At 44.8% G+C, this 21,634-nt stretch overlaps 1 long non-coding RNA gene across 2 annotated transcripts in view; it reads left to right on the plus strand.

Annotated features, from left to right (window-relative positions):
- The first annotated feature begins 942 nt into the window (after positions 1-942).
- The window catches only part of LOC131424920 (uncharacterized), a 47,739-nt gene continuing 27,047 nt past the window's right edge, over positions 943-21,634 (plus strand). For both annotated transcript variants that reach the window (XR_009228568.1, XR_009228567.1), the window contains exon 1: positions 943-1,090. This is a non-coding gene — a long non-coding RNA (uncharacterized LOC131424920). The remainder of the gene's footprint in view (positions 1,091-21,634) is intronic.

Consider the following 21,634-nt stretch of genomic DNA (forward strand, 5'->3'; position numbering starts at 1 on the left):
TCAGATGCACTTTGAGCACCTACTATGTACCAGGCACTCAGCAGACCCTGGGAAGTGCCTGTCAGATGTGTCCAGGCAGTCACTGTGTGTCAGGTCTGGAGGGAAAGAGAAATACAGGAAGTAACCCTGGAAGCAATGAAACAGCTACACATAGGGCTGGGCAGGCACAGCACTTCAACCCAAAGATGAGAAGGGGGGGGTCCCAAGAGAGCTAGGGGAAGAGGTTTCAGGCAGTGCAGAGGTACTAAGAAGTGAAAGTAGAACTTGAAGTGCTTATAGCACATAAGTGTCCCACCAAGGGTGAGCAGATAGGAGGGGGTAGGCAGGATTTCATGCCATTCGTGCCCAAGGCTTTGTCTGTAGTCTGATTTCATATTCCAAATGACACGTTTGAAAATAGTCATTCACAAGACCATTTATCGATTTGGTTCTACTCCCTCCAATTGCTTGCTTTTCTATTTATATATTTATTGTGGTACTGGGGATTGGACCTAGGGGGCTGAGCTATACCTGCAGACATTTATTTTTCGACATAGGGTCTCACCAAGTTGTCCAGACCGGCCTAGAACTTTCCATCCTCCTGCCCTGGCCTTCCCAGGAGCTGGGATCACAGGTGGGGTCCTTCCTGGGAGACTGCTTCCATTCATTTGGATGGACATTAATTCGTACTTTCGAGCACTCATTATCATTCACCTATTATTCCTTCACTCTGAAGTTTACTTATCCATTCCTTTCCCTCTTGATTCGTTGATTCATCAGTTCACGAAAGTCACATTTCACAGAACTCCTCATTTTTCCTAACACCTCCTTTCTTCCGTCCTCTCCGGGGGCGCCCTTGCTCAGCCAGGACTGTGCAGCGGCGAGGATTGAGCACTAGAGGGCGCTCGCGGCACGCGCATCTCCGCAGGCGCGCCCAGGCTCTGCGATGCTACAGATAAAGAACCCAATTATATTCCGGTCGGAGCATTTAGCCATCCAGTTCCTTTCGCTCCTCGCTGCACCGATGGGGAAACAGAGGTCGGGAGAACCGATGTGGCTTGCCCAGGGTCACCGGGCGAGTAAGGGGCTGAATGGAAGAGGAAGAAAGGAGGTGGGGACTTATGCGCATTGCACGATGACCTCAGGGCCACCAGGGGAGAAGGGGTGGCTGGCCGGGCATGTCCCAGAGCCTAAATACCAATGGTGGCTGTTGCAGTCGGGATGAACTTCTTTCCGGGGACGGGGCAGGAAGGGGAAGATTCAGCGGCCTACCCCTGGCCTCCCTGCGGACCCTGCGGGGATGAGGATGGAGGGCTCGGTGCCCTCCGCATTCCCAGCCCCTCATCTCCCACCCTGCCGTGGCCCCAGGCGGACCAGCAATGCTATCCCTATTTAACTGTAGAGGCGCCTGAGAACCCCAAAGTGGAGCAGTTTGCCCAAGGATGCGCAGGGGAAAAGCAGCCTGCACCCGAACCTTCCCAACCACGCCTCCAGGATTCAGGTGGAGGGCTGGAGGAGATCTCCCACAGGTCAGGTCCGGGCTTGATGCGAGTCCCCAGGAGCGGTGACCCGGACAGGCAACGCCGTCCTAAGCTTCCCCGCGGGCCCCTCCCTCCTGGGAATCTCTAAAGCGGGAGGGACCCCGCGGAAGAGCAGGCGAGTGACTGTGGCGGCTGGGACAGCCTGCGGGGGAGGGGTTGGGCTGGGGGATCCTCAAGTGGCTGCCGGGTTCTTGGCCTCTTGTCAGCTTCTCTCACTGTGAAATGGGTCAGAGTTTTTCTATCAGGATCGCTTTGTCCCAAGTCAAGTGAAATGACAGGGTGAACAGACTTGGGAATCCAAAGCTGCGCACCACTCTGTTCTTGTCTTTGGGAAAGTCCAAGAAGGGCTGGGATGGAGCCTTGGTCTTGTGCCTGAAGTGGGGTTCTCCATGTGCTCAACCGCGGGTGCTGTTGAATCCTCATGGGACTTGGGCCCAGCTCAGTCTTCCACAATCTTGCCTTTCTTTGGGCTTCATGTTAGGCGGTGCTCCATTGGGGCGTCTCAGCCCACCTGCATACTGGCTTCTGCTGCTCTCTCCATGATCCCCTCCAATCCTAGGTCTGCCTCTGGCTCATGGGGCTCCTCATTCTGAGTATCACAAGATCCTTGCCTCTCCACCTGCTGCAGGTCAGTCCACTTCACTGCTGACCTGGAAAATAGAAAGCTATGGGGACACTCCTACCTAAAACCTTCCCAACTCCTATGCCTTCTGCTGTCAACTTAACCCCTTGAAGTAATCTCCATGATAAGGTCTTTAATCTTAGCTCTGGAGTCACAGCCCTAATCACCTGAGAGCATCCACACATGCACCTGCTCACACTTGTGCACATACACCCATACATATGTACAAATGTCCGACACACATTCCATCCTCCCTCCCCCAAACTTGTGCGCACACCCACTTATGTGCATGGCCACACATAACACATTTGTGCTCTTATAATTTGTTTTGAACTCCCTTTCCCCACCCTTGTGTGTCTGATTCCTTGAGTTTTAGGACTCTCCCTCATCACCTTCTCCAGGAAGCTGCCTAGACCATCCATTTGTTAGGTGTCTTCACCTGGGTCCCTTCCCTGTCCCTATTGATTCGCATGAATCTGCTCCTGATTGTCTCTTGTCTCTTGCAGAATATGGTGTACTTACTGAAGGCAGGGCCACATCTCTTCTCTTTTTTGCCCTGCAGGAGACTTGCCACAAAGAAGGCTCTCAAAGGAGCCAATAAGGAAAGCCATAACATCCATCAAATGGAAAAGTCCTCCCAAAGAAAACTGTCAGCTGGAGGGACACTCCAGAGCGATGTGGCTCCAGAACATTCTGGGAGTTCACTGTGTCTGTAGACAGAACTGCTTCCATAAGACAGACTAGATAGGGCAGTAGTTATAGTGACTTCACAGAGTGGGTTAAAATATGAGCAGTTTACATTACACTTGCCTTTCAAGTCCATGGTGATAGGCAGGTTCACTGCTCTCCACAGTCGCTATTGCGCAGCTGATAAAGAGGCCTAATGTCATCAAACATGGCCTGCCAGTGTCATGACAGAGCACCTCCCTGGAGAGACTCACCTGGCATGCTCCTTATTTTGGACCATGCTCATGGTCCATAGTTAGTCACATGGCTGCATTCTAACTTCCAGGGGCCAAGAGGTGCTGCCCTGCCATATGCTGGCATATATGACAACTTGGAAAATTTGACCAGCACTGTAAAATGACAACCACTGCTCATGTTTCACCAGGAAATCCAGGAAAAGGGTCTTAGGGAAGACTTCAAAGTGATACAAGCCAGCTATACCAGTAGCACTCTTGTCCTTCCATTAGCCCTCCTCCTACCCACTAAGCCATCTACCAAGAATAAGGATTATAAAGTAAGAACAGGTCCTGGGACAAAAGACATCAATTCTGCTGGTGTATGTGTGCATGTCGGTATGTGTAAGTGTGTGCATATAAGTATATGTGTGTGTGTACACCAGTGAGTTTATGTATGTAGGTGTGTATGCATGTGCAAGTGAGCATATGTTAATAAATGTGTTCACATGAGATGTACATTCAGGTAAATGTGTATGTGTATGTATGAAAGAGTTTGTGTGTGCCTGTGTGTGCATACATCTGAGTGAGTGTGTGTGTTTATTGGGGGCAGTGCTGCTGTATATAATGGGCCAATAGTTCTCCTAATTGCCACCACTGTGTGCCAGGCTCTGCTGTAGATGCTGTGAATACATTGTTTCATAATCCCCACCAACACTGAAAAAATTAGCACTGACACCTGTGTATAGAGGGGAACTGAAACTCTAGGTGATTGGCTTGCCCAGAAGCACTGGGATCCTGTCTCCCTACACCTGGTTCTGCAACTACTGCCCTTCACATAAAATTCCATCTGGCATTTTGCTATTAGCCTCTTGTTTCCTGGGACGGGCTCAAGGATCTTAGACATTTTTATTGCTTTCCAGAGTTGAGGGTCCATGGTGATATATTCACCTTTGTCTCCCCAGCCCAAGGACAATCTTTGGTTCTTTGTTCTTATTTGGTCAATTTGAATTCCCCTAATCTGGTTTCTATGATTTAATAGGTAAGCCATGAAGTTCCAATGAGTGTCTCAAAGTTGGTGAAGTCGTTTGGTCCAAGAGGAAAGCCCTGTGTCATCAGAGAGGAACCAAACTGGGTCATGCATAGCCTGACATGGGTTGGAGCTTGTATCCAGCTGGGTGGTCCTGGACCATCTAGAGTGTGTGTGGTGTGGGCATGGCCTGGCTGGGTGTTGGGCATGCACACATAGAACTTGCTGGTTTCAGTTCCTTCCAAAGCCCTTATGCAGTCCTGGCTTGTACCATCCTAACTACCCAATCCAGGAAGGGCATGGTACCCGATTCGCTCAATTGCTGTTACCCCCCACATTCAATGACAAATCCCATTGATTGCTTCTTTATAATCGCCCCATCCCTTTCCTCCTCAGTTCTCTACTCTGAGCTCCCACAGCAGCCCTCTGGGTATCTTTCTTTGTATTGTCATCTCTGCTTCCCAACTGCTTTTCCCAAGGCCACTCCAGTCAGCCTCAAATTCTCTTCCAATGTCAAACAGCAGTCTTCTTCAAGGGGATCTTTCTCAACTTGGGGTTTCTTTCATTGCTGTCCAATTTAAACCTCTTTACTCCATTTAGGAAACCCTTTTTAAGTGCTTCTCATGTGCCAAGTCCCTGGAGCTCCCCTTCAGGATGAAGCCTAAGCCCACAAGGGAATGTCCTTGTGTCCCTGCGGAGGTGGTGGAAATGTCTTGCCCACATGCTACTTCCTGGCCACCTGAGACCTCTTGTCAGAGCTCTGATCCTCTGAGGTCCTTGTCCCTTCTGGCCACTGTAACCTGCTGTTTGATGTTGGAGGCATGCCCCTGTCTCCGAGTCTGCCTTTCACCTGTTCTCCATGGTGTTGGTTTTCACCCTGATGGCTCACCTGATACAGGTTTCCTTAGTCTCCTCTTCTCTGGAAGCCATCTCTGGGGGGTCAGATCAGCTGCTCATGCCCCACATCACTCTGGAATCTTGCTATACTGGGAACCCTTTGCCTCCAAATCCCTCCTCAGCTCCTCTCCTCCCACACGGCTGTCTCTCAGCAGTTTTAGAACCTCCGGTCTAGGCCCTCCTCTGCATCCTCCCCAGGATGCCTCCCCTTCCTGTCTTTTTGTTTTTCCTGATCCAGTTTAAGTTTCTTGATGCATGGCCTGGTTCCCCATAGCTTTTTATCTGCTTTCTCTTCCCCTTGCCAAGTGCTGCTATGCAAGCACATAGTAGGACAGGTTGATTGAGTGACCTTGAGTGGGGCCCCGTATCAGGCCAGCAAGTATGATTGCACAGGGGACACTGGCTTGGTGTCATTGTTTCTCACCATCTCCCACTCCTAACCCTCCAGCAAGTCTTGATTCTGACTTACAGCAGGCTAAACCGAGTATGGTAACCAAGGGTGACAGATTTGTCACAGTAGAGAAAACAACAGCCCTGCTGGAAAATCATCCAATTAGAAGCTGCTGTTTGCTGAGAAATCTCGATGGCCCCCAAGGAAGAGAACACTGGGGAAAACAGATCCAGAGGAATTTAGGAAGATACTGAGAAAATCTGTGAGAGGTAGACCTAATAGGGTAGCAGTCAGAGCCACCATCAGAAGTTCCAGGGGACATGTGAGAGAGAAAGCAGCTAGGAACGGGTATGCATGAGATTATCTTGAGAAAGGGTGAGAAAGAGGAAGAAAAATAGGCCCATGAGTCCCTAGCATTTAAGAAGGAGGCAGAGAAGGGATGGGCAAAGGAATACAATGAGAGCCGGAGACACAGATTTTCAAGGAGACAAGGGGCGTAGCTGTGGCTACGTAGCAGGGGGCGTAGCTAACCACCTATTGTGGTTTAGATGAGAGGTGTCCCCCAAAAGCTTACATATGAGACAATGCAAGAAGGATTAGAGGAGAAATGATTGGATTAAAAAAGAAACGATTGGATTATGAGAACTTCAACCCAATCGATGAATTAATCACCTGATGGAATTCATTGAGTGGTAATTGAAGGCAGGTAGGGTGTGGTTGGAGGAGGTGGAGCATTGGCGACGTGGCTTTGGGGTCTATATGTGTATTTGGTGAGTGGAGTCTCTCTCTCTCTACTTCCTGATCATCAAATAAGCTGTTTCTCTCCACCACACTATTTTGCCCTGTTGGTCTGCCTCACCTTGAGTCTCGAGGCATGAAGCCTGTTGTCTATGGACTGAGACCTCTGAAACTGTGAGCCCTCTACAAACTTTTCCTCCTCTACAGTTGTTCTGGTCAGGTCTTTCAGTCACAGCAGTGAGAAAGCTGACTGAAACACCACCCAGTACCCCAGGTGAAAAACCACGTTTTCCAGCTTCCCAGCATGTAAGAACGGCCAATAAGATGTAAATATAATCATTAGAGAGGGTTTATGGGAAATCCTTTGGCCTTTCCCTTGTTCTTTCTTCCTGTTCTTGGGGACTTGGATGTGATCTCTGAAGCTGCTGCTGCAGTCTTGGACTGTTTGTTTAGAGGAGTAAAACGGAGGAGGGCAGAGGAGAAAGGTGAAGGGGGTCGAGTCTCTAATGATCATGGAGCGTCCCAGCACTTTGGATCACCCACCTCTGAGGCTCCATTTCTGTAAAAGAAGGTTAATCATCTGTCTTGTCAAAGCCATTTCAGTTGGACGGTTACTAGCAGCTGGGGACATGGTCTGTGGTGGCTTAAAGGTCCCAGGCTTACCTGGCTGTGCAGGTCACGGTGATCAGGAAGCTGTGGGACACCTGGTAAGCCCTGGGTGGCAGGGAGAGGGGCAGAATGCAGTCATCTGAGGGGTGGTCAGCAAAGGAGGATGGGGTAGGGGTCCATGAGAGTTGGCCACATTTTCATGACTTGGGAAAGCATTAGGACCATGGTAGGGACAATGTGAACCACCAGCCCTATGTGTATGGTTTACTCTCCCAGGGACCTTGAACCAATTTCTTCACCCTCTGATCTCAGTTTCCCCCAAATAGCAATAACGCCTGCAAATAGCTATTTAGGGATGGAATGAGGTAACATGGTCATACAGCCCCTCAAACATCCCAGGGACTTTGCTGCCCTTGGGGACCAGAAGAGACCTGCCATACAAGGCTATTAGTCTTCTCCTTTGCACACCCAGACAGATACCTGCTCCAGATGGCATGATGGGCCAAGCTCCAAAGTGACCATTGAGAAACTTTTCAAAGGGAATTTGTCTGTTTAATTTATTTTCTGGGAAGACTCAAGTTCTTAACATAGAATAAAAATTATTCCAGAAGTGACCGTGCCTTTCTAGTTCCCTCACCATGAGAGGTACAGTGGACAGGACAGGTCCAGGCTCTCCTACCTGGGAAGGCCTGGGGAACAGGAAAGGGCTGAACTGGACTGTATATAGGGTCAGTGTGACCATGACCAGTGCTTCAGGTGGGTGTCCAGAAGAAACAGGGCAGGCCCTTATGTCCATGGCCTCCCAAGGGCTGGGCAGGAAAAAGGGAGAGTAGAGGGAGCGCCCCAGGTGCTCTCAGCAGCCATTCCCCTGAAGTGCTGGACTGGAGCATTGTCCTTACCATGTCCCTGTCCTCCATTTGATCTGCCAACCCTGAGAGGAAGGTGTGGTCAAATGGTGGTTTGGGGCTTTGCCAAGTGAAGCCACCTAAGGAGACAGAACAAGTTTCTAGAAGAGTCAGGATCTGAGCCCTCATCTGATTCCAGGTCTGTGTGTTTTCCTGAGTCCTACTGCATGCTGCTGTCCCCAAGAGAACCCCAGAGGTCCCCAAGAGCAGCATCCTACTGATAAGGAAGTGGGATTCTCTCCCCACTTCAGGACAGCTCTCACCCCCATTTAGAAAACCAAAGCACTCACTATTGAGATCTCACAGAAAGAGGGAGGGGCGGGGCGAGGAAATTCAGGAGCATCAACTGCTGGGAAGGAAAATGTTTCCATTTAATTTCTCATATAATAGTCATGCACCATGTGGAGATAATGCCTGGAAAGCTGGGTAATCACCTGAAACCTACACCACAAGATGGCGCGGAATTACTGGGCCCTGCTGTCTCTTAATGGTCGATGAGCAACACCTTGTGATTTGGGTATTAAAGGTCTGACTGGTTCCATCTGAGTGAGTCCTGCTCCCCAGGGCTGCTTCTTGCCAGGCCACTGGAGGTTCCTTGCTGATTTCTTGCTGGCCTTCCTTGTCCTACTCTGGAACAGGCACAAAATCCCAATGTGGAATATAGGACCCAGACTCTCTGCAAACTGAGAGCCCAGACTGCCCAGAGCCACATCCAGGGGACGGTGTAATACTGATGAACCTGCAGGGGGAGGAGTGTGGAGGGCTGGGTCAGATCTTCCAGAAAAAGGAAGCTTATCCCTCTCAACAGAGCTGCATCTCCATCTGAATGCAGTTCACTGGTGCAGTCACATACATTGTCTCCAAAGGGGCTGGTGATACTTTAATATAGTAACAGGAGCAGTTTTCATTTGTGGCAATTCCTGTTTTTAAATTTAGAATACTAACCTCAGTCCATGAAATTAGACCTTGAAATTGAGATGTTTGGGGTGCTCCTTAGTGGAGAGGAGACTATTGTGGACCAGAGGAAGGCATGCTCAACTGTGAGTTCTGAGGGTTGGAGGATCAACAGCACTTCAGAGGGACTGGAAGTTTCTGGTGAAGAAGGACCTGGGGCTGGACCTGGGAAAAGGCTCAGGGAGATGGTGAGTTCCTTGAGTCCCATCTTACCACACCTCCCAATCTGATACAGACTTGGCAGTGAGAGGGTTGAGATGGCCTGAGAAAACCCACGTTCCAAAGTAAGGTAGGAGAAAACCACAGCTTTTCAGGTTCCTGAGATGCAGGTACTTGCTGGCGAGAGAGAGGACAATGTAGGGAGGAGAGCCAGGGGCCCAGGTAAGATTGTCTCCTCAGTTGGTGCCAGAGAGGTGACCAGAAAAGATAGGCCAGGTACTAAGCATCTCAGTGGCTGCTCATGGACACTGAGGTCACTGGCTAAGCACTATTCATAGCCCTTCAGGGACCAGCTACCACCCTCATAAAAAATGCAGGAAGAGGCTGGGAACGGTGGCGCATGCCTATAATCCCAGTGGCTCGGGAGGCCGAGGCAGGAGGATCATGAGTTCAAATCCAGCCTCAGCAAAAATGAGGTGCTAAGCAACTCAGTGAAACCCTGTCTCTAAATCAAATACAAAATAAGGCTGGAGTTGTGGCTCAGTGTTGAGTACTCTTGAGTTCAATCCTGGGTACCCTCCCCCACCCCCCCAAAAAAAAGGAATTGGGAAGAAAACCAGACAGACGGGGGTGTGTGCATGTGGGGAATCCTCATATGCATAAAAGGCATTTGGTTAAATTTCTAGAATCAGCAGAATGGGGCTTGAAGTAGAAATTATGTTCAATCATGGAGAAGATTAGAAAAAGTAAATTTTTTTTCCACATCCAAATTTTTAGAACAAAAAAAAATTTTTAAAAAAGATATACATTCCACATCTTAGAAGCTACCTCCCAGATGTCTGTGGTATCTGAGAGACCTTGGAGGTCAAGGTAGGCTGGGCTTAACTCACCTCTTACCTCCCCACCTGGCTGCCAGTGAGAAGTCTTTGAGCTTCTCCAGGTGACTGCAGTTCAGCCTTCCCTCTAAGTTGTTATGTTGAGGCATTTCTTTAAATAGAATGCTTGCTGTTAGAATCTTAAAAACACTTTTTTTTTTGCCTCGTTTTATTTACTTACACCTTCACACAGTATAACACAGACACATACCACATAATATTTTGGTCAGCTGCACCCATGACTGTGGTTCTATGAGAATATAACGGAGCTGAGAAGTTCCCATCCTGTAGCGATGCTGTAGCGTTGGCAACATCACAGCAAAAGGCATTCCTCACATGTTTGTGTGATGTTGGTGTAAAGAAAACTACTGCACCACCAGGTGATTCAAAGTCCAGCCCATACAAGTACATGGGTGCACACACTTAATAATCAGTGGCTCTGTTGCTGGTTGCTGTATTTACTATCTTATCCTATCCTGTATATCATTATTTTAGCATGCACTCCTTCTATGTATACAAGAAAAAGTTTTCTGTATGCCGTGTGACATCAGAGCACCCTCATACATCTTGTGTTTATTGCCTCTCTTGATTGTATCATTTTATCTTGCACATGATTTAATCTCATACTGTTTTGCTCATCATGGTCCTAAGAGTGATAGGCTGCCTCGTATTTTTGCCATATAGCCTCAGGGTAGGCTCCACCATGTAGGTTTGTGTAATATAGTTTACCATGTTTACACAATGATGGAATCAACTGAAAATGCATTTCTTAGACTGTGTTCCCATTGTTGAGTGATGCATATCTGAAATTTTACAAGGAGATTTTTTTTTAAATACATTGCTTTCTTCCCAGTTCAAAGAACAAGAATCCATCCCACAGAAATGATTCCTTAATGCTATGCTCATTCCTGCTGTTTCCCCTGTATTTTGGGATACCTAGAAGAAAGAGAAGGACAATGTACCCTGCTTGGATGCTCAGTATTGGCCTCAGGGTAGCTGGGCTATTCCAGATCTGCCCCTGCAGGCAGGTCCATCTCTGGCCACACCCACCCCACTGCTTAGGGTGAATCTGGAGAGCTTGCCATTGGAGCCTGGTGCAGGGTGGTGGCTAGTTTTATCCTTATTTATTACTACCTGGGAATAAATGAAGGCTATCAGAGGAAACCAAAGAAGCAAGATTCCTTCAGGTTTAAAAAAGAGACATTATAAACCCCTTAGGAAGCTGAAATCATTTTTAGCCATTTATTTCAATTTTATACAGTACCCATTGACTCCCTGTTATAAAAGATGAGAATATCAGCACCATTTATAATTTTTCTCTGTCTAGTCAGCCTCCTAATAGCTTACCATGTTTATTTGTTCTAATGTTTCTGGACATATAGCATCTGTGTTCTATTCTATAAGCAGAGTTCCTGTGTGGTTTAATAGTAGCTATAGATATAAGCAGATTTGTTGCGCCCACTATTTCTTCCAAATCATTGTTTCTCCATTCTTGAATTATTTATTATCATCCCTCTCTTATTTAGGGAGAGGGGAAAGACTGGGTTTGATAGGCTCTGTTTCTCGTTCCACGTTTGCATAGTCAACTCATTGCCCAAGTGATGAAAGAAACTTCCTGGCTTCTGCACTCAAATGGAGTCTCCCCTGGATGTTAAGATCATTGTTTCCTGCCCAGGTTGCTCCCTTGTTTCTGACACCACTGTTACTGTGGAGAAATTTGAGGCCAGATTGGTATTTTTTACCTTTATCTTTCTACTTTGTTTTCTGTCAGGATGGCGGAAGAGTTTTTTTTTTTTTTTTTTTTTCTCCAGTGCTATGGATTGAATCCAGGGATGCCTAACCTCTGAACTACATCCCCAGCCCTTTTATTTCGAGACAAGATCTCACTAAGTTGCTGAGACTGCCCTCAAACTTGTGATCTTCCTGCCGCATCCTCCTGAGTTGCTGGGATGATTATGGGAGTGTGCCACCATGCCTGGCTATTCTCTAATTTTAATAGTTACCTAAGAAATAAGACATTTCAACATGATGAACTTTATGTAAAAATTTCCTTAGTTAGAATATGCATATTTTTAGCATATGGATTTTTTCCCCATTGTTCAAATTCAGAAATTTTCCTCTTTTGGAAGGATGATGTTATCCTTTCCACAGGTTGGGACATGTTTTGAATCTTTAATTTTTTTAGATTATTATTTTTTAGTTGTAGATGGGCATAATACCTTTATTTTGTTTATTTATTTATTTTTTTGTGGTGCTAAGGATCAAACCCAGTGCCTCACCTGTGCGAGGAAAGTGCTCTACCACTAAGCCACAACCTCTGCCTTGTTTTGATTCTTTTTGTGTGTTTTCTCTCATCATTATCCCTCTGTCCTCTTTCTGTTTTTCTATTTGTATTCATTATCCAGTCACTTAACCTCACTGAGCCTCAGTTTCCTCACATTAGAGTTAAGATAATATACCTTTCTAAGGGGGAAGCCCCCAGGATTAAAATAATTAATATGTATAAATCTCTTGACACTGTGCTCAGCCCATGGAAGTCATATTAAAAATGATCATGATTTTTACTAGTATATATTTTATTATTATTATTTCCATTGTAAAGTGGTTAGTTACAAGAACTCTGGAGCCAGACTGCCACTGTGTGTGACCTTGGGCCAGGTGCTGAACTTCTTTGTGTCTTGTTGTCCTCCTTTGCAAAATAGAGATGATAAATGTCCTTGTCTCAGGATTATTATGGGAATGAGTCTTTAATATTAGTAACTTATTTAGAAAGTACTAGAATACAATAAGTGTCATATATGTTGTTAAATAAACATCCACTCGAGCCTTTTTCTTTTTTTCTGCAGGGAACAAATTATTTTCAGTAATGCTCATCCTTTTTCTTGCTGTTCCTAATATATTATTAGGTCTGTAATACTGCTGTTTTGATATTAGTTTGCTCCTGTATACCTAGAGTCTCTTTTTTTCCACTTCATTCTGTTTTATCATCCTGTCACTGAGCTCTCTTGTTCTACACTTTATGCCCTTTTATGGTGCTCTTTAAAGCAATTGGGGAACATTTCATTTTGCTCCTAGGAGGATGTTTTCTTCTAGGTTGAGTTCTTTGTTCTTCATGCTGTGTTCCTTTTCTTCATTGTTATTATTATTGTGGTGTGTGTGTGTGTGTGTGTGTGTGTGTGTGTGTGTGTGTGTGTGTGAGAGAGAGAGAGAGAGAGAGAGAGAGAGAGAGAGAGAGAGAGAGAGAGGTTGTCTGAGGGTCTGTTGTCTGTGGAGAGAGTGGGGGGAGGTTGTCTGTGGGTCTGTTGTCTGTGTAATTGAATATTTTCATCTTGGCTCCTGTCCAGAACTTTCACCTGTTCTGATTAGTATGAAGATGACATTTCTCTGTTATCTGAGACCTGGTCTTTCCCCTCTCAGAGCCTCTGTTTTGTTGGGTCTCTGCAACCAGAGGGCGTGATGGAGGAGCACTGTGTCTAGGAGAAGTCCTGGCTGGGCTGGAGCTGCCATCAGGGGGCTGACATTGACACTGAGGCCAACACCTGTTTGGGGGTGCTCCCCATTGCCATGAGGGGGGCTTCAGATCTTTACTGACAGCCCAGTCACCAGCAAATACATCTGCTTTTCCACAAAAAGAAAGCATGAGATGCCCATCCCTTCAGCCCTAGGGTATTGATCAGGGTTCTCTAGAGGAACAGAAGCAACTGGACCTGTATATATATATATATATATATATATATATATATATATATATATATATATGATTATAAAAGGGATTTATTAGATTGGCTTACACGATAGTCCCCCCAGTGGTTGTCTGCAGGCTGGAAAGCTGGAGGAACCAGTAGGTGGTCAGTCCAGGAATATGGAGCCTCAGAATAAGAGGGACCAATGGTGCCACCCCAGTGGGAGACTGAAGGTCTGGGGACTCCCTGGAGAATCACTGGTGAGAGTCCACACTGGCAGAGGGAAGGAGCTGGAGACCGATATCCACAGGGGATGGAGGAAGCCAGAGACACAGTGGAAGCACCTGCTGGAAAAGTATGGTGCTTGTGTTCTCTGCTGCTTCCTCCTCCTCTTGCTTTATGCTCCATCTTGCCCCCAGCCTGTTGGCCAATACCACCCAAATTCAGGGTGGGCCTCCTCTCAATTTGCTGTCCCACATGCTACTCACATCTAGAAACACCATCAATCCTCCAAGAAGTCTCTTAATCCTAGGCATCTCTCAGTCCAGTCGACAATTCAGACTAACCATCACCCTACTTTGCCCACTCTAGGTTTGAGGGTATTGGCAAGAATTTTCAGGATTTTGCAGACTGGCTTGTGTTTATCTGGGGTGGGGTAGGTTAGACATGCTGTGGTAGGCAGCTTCCCACTTGGGATGTATATAGCACTAGTCTGAATCCCATTCCCCCTTCAATTGCTGTTGGTGTAACTTGTTTTTGAGGGAATGAGACCTTTAATTTATGCTTTCACTGTATTTTTTTTCTTTTAAATGACAAGTTAGTTTCATTTCATTTTTCTCCAACTTCATCAAGGCATAGTTAAAGGTTAAAAATTGTATACATATTCATATCCACATATTCATATCTGTGGATTCTGGATCTACGGATTCAACCAACCTTGGATTCAAAATATTATAATATTCAAAATATCATTCACATGTACAGATTTTTCTTAATGCTACCCTTTTTTAAACATGATAGGTAACAGCTACTTATATAGCATTTACATCACATTTTGAATCATGAATATTCTAGAGATGATTTAAAGTATACGGAATGATGTGCATAGGTAACATGCAAATGCTGTGCTATTTTATATAGAAGATTTGCATGTCTACAGATGCCCTGGAACCAATCCCTCATGGAAACCAAAGGAGAACTATATTTTTAAGTGGTGTAGCTTGGTCAATCAATACATGTGTATGTTGGACTTTCTGTAGATTTTGCTTTTGTTAGGAATTGGGCAGGGATACCCTGCAGCACATTTGTTATCAAGAACTTTAGCTGGAAATTGCTGCCTTTTGATGAATCTTTCCCCCTTTTTTGTCACTGCCTCCCCAACAATCTTTAAAAGACCACTACATTATCAGATCTATGGGACAAGCCAGGAAAGTGCCTCTGGAACTTGAATAAGGGTTTTAAAATGTAGCTAATATATGTTCTCCCCTTCTTCTCCCCTGACTTAATGAAGCACAGCAGTCTCCCCCAAACCGGGTTGATTCCAAAGCACTCCTGAATTTGCAGAGAAATATAAATCCTCTCAACTGTCTCACGGGTTTGAGGACAGCGAGGGTCAGGTTGGCTAATTTTAATTATATTTGGTTAGCATGTCTTGAAGCCTATAAATCTAAATGCCAATAAATTAATATATCACTCTGTGTGCCTCCCAGCCACAGCATTAAATCAACTGTGCCAAGAGTGCCACATAGAATAGGCCAAACCCCCAGAAGCTCAGGCATTTCGATTTCACTGTATTAATCTGTCATTAATAGAGCCCTCAAGTCCCTGTGTCACATGCATGTGACCATGCACAACTGGAACTTGCTGAGTATGAGCTCGGCCCACTCCACTCTTGGCTTATGCTCAGCTACCCTTGCCCCAAAGCCTTCATGATTAATGATAAGCCATTGGTCTCCATGAACCTGGCTTGGTTCAAGGAGTGGGCAGCCTCCTTTGCATAGGATATTAGAATTAGGCTGAAGACAGGTGCCTCTAGCCTTTGAGCTTTGACATCAGGAAAGATTTAAAACCCTGGCTTGTATAATCAGGCTGGGAGAGCCTTGCCCATTAGCAGGTATATGCAATGCTATAGCTACATGGGACAAACAGTACCAGTTCATGACCGGTGACATGGTAGATTGGTGGTTCATGGTAAAGCCTTTGATCTCCATTAAGATCCAGGAGTAGGCCAGGAAGTCTTTATGAAAAGGAGAGTAGTTTTCTATAGATATTTTCAAGGTTTTGCTCCCAAATCCTAAGGTACTCATGTATGGGATCTGCCAAAGGTCCCAAATAGCATCCCTTTAACAGTGTAAATTTTTGGTTCCTGACACTTCAAGTTGAAACATGTGGCCAAAGTGGCTGAAATGGTTTTTTTTTTTTTTTTTTTTTTTTTTTTTTTTGTACCAGGGATTGAACCTGGGGTGCTTAATTACTGAGCCACATCCCTAACCCTTTTTATATATTGTTTTGAGACAGGGTCTCAGTAAGTTTCTTAGGGCCTTGCTAAGTTTCTGAGGCTGGTCGTGAACTACAGATCCTCCTGCCTCTGCCTCCAGAGTCACTGGGATTATAGGTATGTGCCACCATGCCCCCTGGCAGAGAATTTTTAACAACAGCATGGACCTATTGTAGAGCCTTCTCTTGTCCTGGGCTCTACTCAAAACTAGTAGATTTTGGGGGGGTATTCAGTAAATGCAACAGAGTAACTTACTCAAATGGAGAACATGTTGCCTCCAAAATTCAAGTCCTCCATAATTCATTAGGTATTGCACCTCTTGTTTTGTGCTGGAAGGACTGAATACAGCAATATGCCCTTCACATTCATGGGTTGTCTCAATACACCCTAAATCACTGTACTTCCAACAAATCACACCAAAGTAGAAGGACATTGAATTTTGTGGGATTTATTTTTCACTCTCTATCACATAAATGTTTTACCAATGTGCTTCTTGTTCATTAGGTCCAATAGGAGCAATGCCATTAATGTAATAGACTAATCTTATGTTCTTTTTGAAGAAAAAGGTGACCAATCTCTGCAGTCTCAACTATGAGATAAGACTGGAGAACAGTGAAAGTGCATTGCTGGTCTTGCCAGCTAAAAGCAAACTGCTTCTGCTGGTCCTGACTAATGTGCAAAGAGGCAACAAAGTATTTGCCAGATCAAGAGCTGAAGAGCTGGTCTGAAGGGATATGTTTGTTTACCTTAGCAACAAAATTGCATCTGGAATCACAGTTGTAACTGAAGTTACCACCTTGGTCAAACTGATGGTAATCCACGGTCATCCTCTTGGATCTGTCTTCCACACAGGCCAAATGGGCGAGTTTAACAAGGATGTGGTAAGAATCATCACCTCTGTATGTCCCATGTCCTCTCCAGGAGTGTGAAATTGCTACTGGTTTGCTATTTTGTAGGTAAAGGCAGTTACAATGCTTCCACTTGGTTTTTCCCACCATAATAGCTGTCACTCCATAGTTTAGGGAACCTGATTCTGCGGGTTGCTGAATATGCATATGCAATCAAGCCTTCCTGAACTAGTGCAATAATCACAGGGTGCTGTGAGATGGACCTGAGCTAAATATCAATCACCTGACTTCCATAAGCCCCTACTCTGATTAAAGGGCCACAGGGATATTTGGGGTCTTCTGGAATTACTATCAGTTCAGAGCCAGTTTCCAGTAACCCCTGAAAGGCCTATTTCCTTTTCCTCAATGCACAGTTACCCCAGTGAATGGCTGTAGCTTCCTTTGTGGGAGGTCTGGAAGAAAAATTAACAGTGCAAATTTTTGACAGTATAATAGGGTCCTTCCTTTAGGAGACCTGACCTCTGCATCATTCAAATTGCATTTAAGTCCACTTCATTTAAAGGGCTCTGGATTATTTAACTCAGCTTGCCCAGGAATTGGTGGATTTGCTCACCTTCTGTTTTGGTGACCCAAGTCAAACTCTGTTGATTGGGCTTAGAGTTCTGTTCATACAGATCTGATGGTAATTTACTAGGCTGTGCTTTTGTTTCTTTTCCAGGGACACTGTGACCAGGTGGCCTGTGCCATAGGTCCCTGTGAATTGGGCTTTTACGATTGCTGCATTGGTTCTGCTGCCCTTTGCAATGGTTTAAGCCTGGAGGAGGCTTATCCATGACCTGGCCCTCCACTTCCCTTTCCTCTCCCTGTCTTAAACTCTGGGCTCCAACAACACCAAAGGGAATGGACCTTATGTTCTTCCTTAGTCAGGCCACTTCTCACCTCTGGGCCTTTACTGGTGCCATACATTTAGCCCAGAATGTTCTACTCCGTCTCTATGATTCCACTCAGTGGGAGGAGCCTGTCTCTTCTTCAAGACTTCCTCTATATTTTCCTGGCCCCACAATTTCCCCCTGTGTTTGGAACTTGTCTGTTTTCTTGTTTCTTCCTGTATAGGTTGTGAATTCCTAGAGGAAAGGCCTGTGTGTGACTCATTTTTGCATCCTAGTACAGGACTTGGCTCTTAACTAGCAGTCAGTGACTGTTTATTCAATGCAAGTGTGATTTTACACTCTGGGGCTGAAAGTGTCTGGAAGATGCATTTGACCGCTCTCTGACCCACCAGTTTGGGGGGCGGGAGATGTACACGTTCAAGTGCATTCCTATGGGTTTAGCTGAGATGTAAAAGACGCATCCACCAGTTTCTCTTAACACTCCTTTCATTTTGCATATGCAGTCAGGGAGACTCAGGGCTTGGCGTACCCTTCATAATTTTTTTGTTCATTTATTTATTTAACTTTTGACAGGCTGTGCTGTCTGTCAACAGGGCTCTGTATAAATTGTTCTAATTTATAAGCCATTTCCACTAGCTGAGGTGAGGGCATGAGGATAGTGGAGAGGCAGCTCTGTGGCTTGTAAGGTTGTTTGTGTTCAGGTAGAGTGTCAGGGAGGGGCTGGTCCTCTGGCTAGTGCATGGGATCCGTTCTGGGCAGAAACTTTAATTAAAAGCAAAAAGTTGGCACTTCTGGGTTTCACAACTTCCCCCAGCTCTGCTCTGCAGCTCCCGGAAACTCCTGCATCAAGCAGTGAATTATTCAACAGGACAAGGCAAGTAAACAAAGATGCAGAAGAATTCACCTCAGCCCCAGTATGTGGAGGTGAACAGAGAAACCACAGTGGCAAAAAGCAAAAACTTAGTGCAGAAACAAGATTATTTACAATGCTAATTATGTTTTTAATGAACCATGTCTAACGAGAAGCAAAAACATCAGAGTGTGTTCTTCATACTATTTTTATTAGTCTACTGCTTTATTTATCTATGCTCTCATTAGGAGCTGTTAATGTGGCATACCTACTTACTTATTTACTAATTTTTAACAACTGAGTGATTTACTGTTATTTTTAAGGCTACATATTGAATGTTATTTCACAACAACATATGCCTTTATTATTATGTTGGATTAGAAATTAAATTTATAAAATTGCTTTCAGTGTTTAGCTCCAAAAATTGCATCAAGGTGGCAGGAACATTTTTTATCTTTGGGGGGTTGTTTTAGCCAGTTTTTCTGTCACTGTGACCAATAGACCTGGCAAGAACTCATAGAGGAGGAAAAGTTTATATATTGCTCATGATTTCAGAGATCTCAGTCCCTAGATGGGCAATTCCATTGCTCTGGGCCTGATGTAAGGTGGAACATCCTGGTGGGAGGGCATGGTAGAGAAAGCATCTCAGGACATGAGAGCCATGAAGAAGCAGAGAGTAAACTCCATTCATCAGAGACAAAATATAAACCCCAAAGGCACACCCCTGTGACCCACCTCCTCAAGCCACATCCTACCTGCTTATGGTTACCATTAAATTAATCCATCGTGAATTAATGCACTGATTAGGTTAAGACTCTCATAACCCAATTGTTTCACCTCTTCCTTGCATTGTCTCAAACATGAGATTTTGGGGGACGCCACAAATCCAAACCATAACAGGAGCAAATTGATATTCTTATTTCAGTTTACTAAAAGGCAGAAGGTTTATTCCTGAGATTGTTTCAGTGAAGAGATGTGTTAGAATATGGAGGGGAAGCTCTTTTTCCAAATTCCACCTTCTCCCTTCACCTCCTTCCTTTCCTAGAAGATTTGGAGTCACTCTCTCCTATCTTGCTGCACCGTGGCTCATGTTGAGCCAGAATTTGAGTGGGTGATATGGCTGGCTGAGAGAAGGGGACCAGAAAGATACTTGTGTGATGGCTTAAAGGAAAGCCAGTGGACAAATGGATCCTTCTGAATATTGTAAATATTTCTAATGCCCTGGCAATTGAAATAAACTTCTCATTCTTCCCTTTGAATTAGTATCCATGTTTATGCTAGTGTCTCTACTTTTGAAGCTCTTTAACAAACAGGTCCTCTCCATGAGAAATGGTCTTTTCTCAAACACTTCTATGTTATACCCTGATTTTATTTATGTTACTTTTATATACAGTATTTCACCATATAATCATTGCCACCACATCAAGGTATATTCATGAGTATTTCATATATCCTAATCTTGCACCACACACAGATTAGTAATATAATTTTTAAGTAATACCACCACAATTTTTAAAAATAAAACCTTCACATAGGGTCACACCTCACATGTTTTTGCAAAAATCAAATATAAAAAGGCATAAAATCTGCAACAGTCATGTGGTGAAATATGGTACTTTATCTCTCCAGATAACCAGCTACATGTTTGCAAGATTCATGATGGATTGTCTCTGTATTACTCATATAATTATTGCTAGAACAATAACTGTGGGTCTTACATATGTTTAACAAGTGAATAAATGAAATCGATAAAGATCTCAGGCCTTAATATTCTGTAAAAAGCAATACCATGTGTTGCGTATTTATTTTTAACCTAACAATTAGCTGGGAGACAAAGAAGCAGACACAAGTATATTTATTACTTTCGTTAGGAATAAGTAACGTTACTATAATAGGCAAAGAGCCCTTTATAGTGGTAGCCATCATCAACTGAATGTGTAAAGAAAGAATAGTGTTGAGATGTGGTAAATAACTGGTTTGGCTTTGTCCAAAGCTGGTCCTAGGACATTGTGGGAGCCAAGAAAATGGTATGAGATCAGAGGAAGAAGAACTTATGGTAAGCCCACAGCCACTCAGTTTTTGCATAGATCCAAATGGCCAACTTAACTAATACCCTAATATTCTGAATAGAACTGGTACGATGTTGTGGGGGTGCTATTGAGAAGGCTCCAGAAAAACAAAATTGTTTTAGACTTAGAATAGGTTTAACAAAGACCTATGAATAAGAAACAATCCAAGTTTCAAAAAGCTCAAACTGGGAAAGGAGAGTAGAAGTGTTACCTACCGGAGGATTCTAAGTGGCCCTGTGGCTCCTAGGACAGGGCCTGGGTATCCTAGAACCCTGGGTCAGCTTGGGGGTCAAGGCTGACCTTGTAAGGAAGACAGCATGTTCATGGAGGATTGAAGAGGAAGTATTAGGGAGAAGGACATCCTGGGGGCAGGGAAGAGAGCATGGTAAGTCAGGTAACTGTGTGTGTGTGTGTGTGTGTGTGTGTGTGAATGTGCATGGGGGCAGGTGGGGAGAGAGAAAATTAGAGGACTTCGTTTAGTATTGTTAGTGATGGGATATGTAATATTTTGTCCTCAAAGAGAACACACTTGGGTACTTCCATTCGTCTTTATAAGAGTTGGCCTGAAACTTACAAGAACGTATCACAAATATTACATTTAGTCATTCAACACATATTTATCATTTGACTATCATATGCAAGGCCTTGCTCTAGGACTGAGGGAAAAGGAGGTGGATAAGGCCCCAAACCCCCTGACTGCATGGGCTTACATTTTGTGAAAAAATAAAAACAAAACAAACAAAAATCAACAGATAATAAACAATGCAAATGAGTAAAATGCAGGCTGGGTGGTGGCTCAGTGGTAGAGTGCTTGCCTACCATTTGTGAGGCACTGGGTTCGATCCTCAGAACCACATAAAAAAAAAGAAAAGAAAAAAAAATGAAGGTATTATGTCCATCTACAATGAAAAATGTTAAAAAAAAATTGAGTAAAATGTGTACAAAGTCAGTGGCCAGGATTAAAAAGAAAAGGAGAGTGAAAGTGTGAGGGCCAGCCAGGACTGCTGCTTTGAACAGGGCGGCAGAGAAGACACCCTGTGACACTGAAGTTAGGAGCTGAAGGACGTAGCATTGTTTGGCCAATGTCCCTGGGACACTATCCCAGGCCCATATCCCTCCCAGACTCCCCAGCTCTGGTTCTGAATGGTCTTGACATGCTGCAGGTCTTCTCTCTATTCCACATGAGGCTTATATTGCA

This window comes from Marmota monax, unplaced genomic scaffold (assembly GCF_021218885.2).
Source record: "Marmota monax isolate L192 unplaced genomic scaffold, Marmota_monax_Labrador192_F-V1.1 WCK01_AAM20220418_F8-fsc00034, whole genome shotgun sequence".
NCBI lineage: Eukaryota > Metazoa > Chordata > Mammalia > Rodentia > Sciuridae > Marmota > Marmota monax.